The 5,000-nt window shown below is 52.6% G+C and overlaps 1 protein-coding gene across 3 annotated transcripts in view; it reads left to right on the top strand.

Annotated features, from left to right (window-relative positions):
* Window positions 1-549: 549 nt before the first annotated feature.
* The window catches only part of LOC125951695 (potassium/sodium hyperpolarization-activated cyclic nucleotide-gated channel 2), a 33,946-nt gene continuing 29,495 nt past the window's right edge, over window positions 550-5,000 (top strand). For all 3 annotated transcript variants that reach the window (XM_049680670.1, XM_049680672.1, XM_049680669.1), the window contains exons 1-2: window positions 550-1,228; window positions 3,144-4,127. The gene's annotated coding sequence lies outside the window, so the exon portion shown is untranslated. The remainder of the gene's footprint in view (window positions 1,229-3,143; window positions 4,128-5,000) is intronic.

Here is a 5,000-nt window from a genome sequence, read left to right as displayed (position 1 = left end):
AACAGTTATTACCCGGATTTCAACACATTCCTGCCAAAACAAATTGCAAAATCAAAGGGCAACGCTGGCTTGCTTGCGTAGCCTGCTACAGTCGGCTCAGAACCTGCCACAATCTGTAGATTTTTACAGATCCGAAAAAAAACGCCAACTCTTAAGCTCTTCAAAAGCTCCAAAAATAGCTTTCGGTGCGTTACGTGAACACTTCCATATATTTTGATGTGCTACAACCGTGTTTTCTGCGTCAAAAAACCTGCTGCGTCTATTAGTGGCGTTTAAACGCGCTCGATGTGAAAGCAGCTTAAATAATGGAAAAACGGACTCCCGTCCCCGATTGAGGATGGGATCGCGCTTTCTCTCTCTTTCTCTTTCGCTCGCTCGCACTTCTCGCGTGGCACGGCGCACAAAACATCGATCGACCCCGTCGTCGTCGTCGTCGTCATCGTCGTCATCGTCGTGGTCGTCGGCGCGTGGAGGCTGCTCTGTGCGTTCGGGAAAAGGCCATGTTATGCATTCTATGGCCTGCCACTGCTGGTCCTAGGCGCACAACACAACCCTGTTGGTGCCGTTCTTGAGTTTTTCCTCAGTTGGGTTCGGTTCAGAGACGGTGGGAGGTGGCGGGACCTCAGAAGCCCGTGACGTCGTGTGAACAGCAGACCACCAGCAGCAGCAGGGACCAGCCATACGGCCATCCGTGCCCGTGCTCCAACGATACACGCACGTCTGCGAATTCTCGTGCCCCGTGAATAAAGGACCTTCCCGAGGGCAGAACAGCAAGGACCTTTTTAGCAAGCGAGCAGCAGAAGCAGCGGCCACGTACGAGAGGAATCCGCGTGATTACGTGACACAACCAACCGAACCCTCCTCCGCGCGTGTCTGTGTGTGTGTGTATGTGTGTATTTGTCTTTCGGTTTAAAGCAATTTCCCGTGTGTTGCCCGTGTGCGTGACCAAAAGAAAGGCCAGCCAGCCCCATCCTCCCTAGTGTGTCCCTCCCCGGCCTCAGCCCCTATCTCTTAGTGTCCGCTCCATCTGCTGGGGCTGCCTTCTTTCAATCCCGCCGCCGTCGCAACCACCACTACCCATTGCTCGCCTAACAGTCGGTGGTCTCTCCGGTCTCTCGTCTCGTCCCATAAACCAGTGCCCTCCATGTGATAACAACAACAAAAAAACGTAACAAAATGGTCAAATTATAGTGCAAGCATAACGGGGAAATCATAATCAAAAGCAAAGGTAATCATCTAACGCACGCACGCGATACCATCGTTCGGCATGTGCACTAATCAAGCTGCAACCTGGGGCCACCTTCGGCCACCTTTTTTGGACGAAACTACTTAACTTTCGTTAAGCGGTCCTTCGTGTTTTCGGTGGTTTCCAGGGAGGGGGAAAGGGAGGTCCAGCTGCTACCGTGAAGGAACATTTTAGGTTAAGGGCCCGGAACAACAGGCGCAAACAGCTGTGTACACGGTGTTGGAGAACGAGGGATTGTGTTAGGGAAGGTCCTTCCCTCTACCTACCACAACCCATGGGGCTCATCACCTGACAATCCAGGTGGCATTCCTGGCACACCAGTGAGAATGAAGTGAGGACTGCATATGGTGTTGGTGCTTCAATGCTGATTGTGGATTTCATTGACAAACGACTCCTTAATGACATGACAGGGCGGAGGTCCTGGCTGTGGGTTAGGGAAAGTGCCAAAGTGTCAAAGTGAAAAGTGACGATTCCCCCCCACCCACCCCCCATCTATCAGTCGGTCTTACACAATCTGACCCCTCCGCAATGCACGCTTCATGGCGAGGCCAGCCCCCCCACCCCTCTGGTGAAGGGATTGGAGAGTTTGCATAATCGCAACATTTACATCCTATTTTACACTCCCGAAAATCCATGCCAATCGTGTACGTGCGTGTGTGCGAGGAGGTAGAGGATTAGGCATATTTGTGTGTGGCGTAGCCCATTCTCCTTCTCGGTGCCCGATCGATCGATTTATGGTCTCAGGCGGGCTGCTTCTGCAACAGCAACATCAACAACAAAAACGGTTAAAATGGCCATCAAAGAATGTGAGCAAAACCGAGCCGAGTGACCAAAGACACAAGAGAGAGAGAGAGCGAATAGAAGAGAGACAAAGTGGGACAGGGAGAGAGAGAGAGAGAAAGAGATAAAAGAGAGAGAGAGAGAGAGAGAGAGACAGAAAGAGAGAGAAGGAGGAGGAGGAAAAATATTGGAAATCTTACACAAGATACATATCTGTCAATACAGGAGTTACGTAACGGCGACGAACCCCTTCTTGTCGTCATCGTCCCCGTTATCCCCATCGTCGGTGTCGTCCTCGCCTCGCCTGGATCGCCTCGGCGTCGGCCCTCGGCCTAGAAGGGCTTTCGGACTTTTTCGCGTCTTCGTCGCTGCTTCGTTGTTGTTGCTGCTGTTATTGTGTCATCGTCGTCGTGGTTGGTTGTGGCGAAGCTTCGGCGCTGGTTTTGCCCCGGCCCCTGCGGTGGCGGGCGGTGGCGGTAAAACACTCCTGTGCCACCCCAATCCAGTGTGGCCCCTTTGTGTCTGCTCAGCTCCGTTTCCTCAACCGAACTCCGGTTACGGAAGGACCACGCGCTAGCACTCCCCAACGACGCCATCGCCGATGGCGAGTTCAGTAGTAGGCCGAGCAATCGAAACCATACTGCTGGTGGATGCTGTGAGTCAGTAGTGTCTATTGTGTTGGTCAGAAGTCCTTAATTTCAATCTCGGAAGGAGCATTTCGGTTCAAGGTGGTGTGCCAAAGGACTAGACATTCGCGTAGTTCCGCGTAAACAGCTGCTTCGTGAGGGTACTGAGTATTGTTGTGCTATTGTTCCTGTGGTTACTAGATGGACGGTTACTGGTGGTTGCTGCGAAGTAGTTGATCAACTTGAAGGTGCCTTGTGGTGACACTGGGAGTAGACTTCAGAAAGCAAAATGACAGATCTACTAAAAACCAATTGACAGTACACAGTCACATATCCTTGAAGCTCGAAGTTCATTGACGTAAACAATATGCGTACAACAATTTATCTTCTATCAGTACATTGTTTCTGGTAAACTCTAATTCGCATTTTTCTTCCTTTATCTTTCTTTCTCTCTACTACTACCCTTCATTGCGAATTGATTGGCGTCACAGTTTTAAGCCAGCAACTTGAGAAGCAATAGAAACAAACGGCAAACGGCAAACGGCCAGGCAGCAATAGCAAACCCCTCGAGTACGACTCCACCACTAGCGTCACCTGCCAAACCCCACACCGAGCAACGACACCGAAAACAATAGTGTCTCTCGCGTGTGTCTCTGCAGTATTAAGCTCTCCGATACCCACCACTGGTTCGTGTGCAATCCTTATAGACGTCCGCGTCCCCGTACACGACACAAACGACTACCCTTCTTCGTCTTCGTCTTCGTCTTCTTTCATCATCTTCTCGTCGTTCTTCGTGTCATTCTTCGAATAACTTGACCCACCCTGACGGTATACCAACGGCTGACGATCGGTTTTAGTGTTCTATTGTTTCTTCTCCACCGAGCCTGAGTTCTATTGAGCTCACACTTCCCTCCGTCGTTTTTGGTGAAACTGGCGTGTGTTGTGCATGCCGAAATCGTGTGAATCGAGCAATCCTTTCGAGCGGTGGTGCGGTGACGACGACAACGACGACGAGTAACGGCAGGAACGGCACACCGGGCGCCATTGCATTGGGCATGCACAACGTGGTGCAAGGTGCCTGAAGTGCGGGAGTATTAAAATCGTGTGTGTGTGTGCGCGTGTGGATAATACGCTGGTACTTACCATCCAACAACGACGTGGTGAAGTGTGTTTAGCGTGCCCAACAATCGATCATGATCCTGCTGCTGCTTACGATGATGATGATGATGCCGCGCAGCCAACCGACGACGACGTCGGCGTAAACGTGTGTGCCACCCGTGCGTCAGTGTATGTGTGTACATGGCTGTGTGTGTGCGCGCGAGTGCGACGACCAGTGCATGAAGGGCCGTGCAGCAGCAGCAGTGCCGCTAGAGCAGGAAGCACGCAAAAGGAATTAGATCAAAAGCTCATCGAGATATGATGGAAGGACGTACTTGTCAGGATACGGCACGAGTGCTGCTGCGGATTTATTAAGGGTAAGCAGCACACCACAGCACAGCACAGCGCCGCGGCACGACGGTGTATGTTGTTGTGTACTCTCAAGCCCCCTTTTTTGCCGTTCGCCTATCGGTTGGATCTACTTGTACTCTATCGCTCGCCCTCCTGCCTCTCGCACCTTCCCCGGCCCAGGGAGGGAGGGGGGGCTGGTCAGCTCGTGCTCGTGGGGCGTCCTCGCAGTCCTTATTAGCCTGAAGTGTCCTGAAGGAGTGGAAGAGAGCATGCCTGGGTGGGCCTGTGTGGCAGGACGTTCGGATTGGGTGGGTGATGGGTTCTGGTGGAGAAACCCCTCTACACTGCTAGAGCTGCTACTGCTGCTACAGCTGCTCTCTCGAAAATCGAGCCTCGAGTGAAGATGAGTTGGCAGATTTGTGGTCTACCGGCACCACGCGTGTGTGTGTGTGTGTATGTGTGTGTCGGGGAGAAGGGCACGACGAGCGGTCGAAGCCATTGTTGGTTGGGAGTTGAACCGGATGGAATTCAACCACCGACCCTTCCAACCGGCGCACCAACCACAAGAATCGCATTTTTGCGTTGTATGTGTGGGTGTGTGTGGGTGTGTGTGTGTTTGCCGGACTGTGTTGTGGTACTCCTTCCTTGGGTCGATACCTGAGCGAGCATCATCACATGAGGCCCCCGGGCCCTGTGCCTCGATGCAAAACGTGGGTCGTGAAGGTGGTGTGGCCTCGTCGGTGGTTCCATAGTTCGTCTTTCTCGCTACGAATCGATTCTCTAAACCCGTTACACAATGCACAAAGCCCGTTTCGCACCCACACGTCAGCTCCGGCAACTCCCCAGTGCCTTCCGAGCGCCTCCGGGGCGCAGTGAGGTGTGAATTTTCGCGGAAATTA

The sequence above is a fragment of the Anopheles darlingi genome, chromosome 2 (genome assembly GCF_943734745.1).
Source record: "Anopheles darlingi chromosome 2, idAnoDarlMG_H_01, whole genome shotgun sequence".
Classification (NCBI taxonomy): domain Eukaryota; kingdom Metazoa; phylum Arthropoda; class Insecta; order Diptera; family Culicidae; genus Anopheles; species Anopheles darlingi.
Note: the sequence above shows the minus strand (reverse complement) of the source record. Positions and strands in the feature narration are given on the sequence as shown.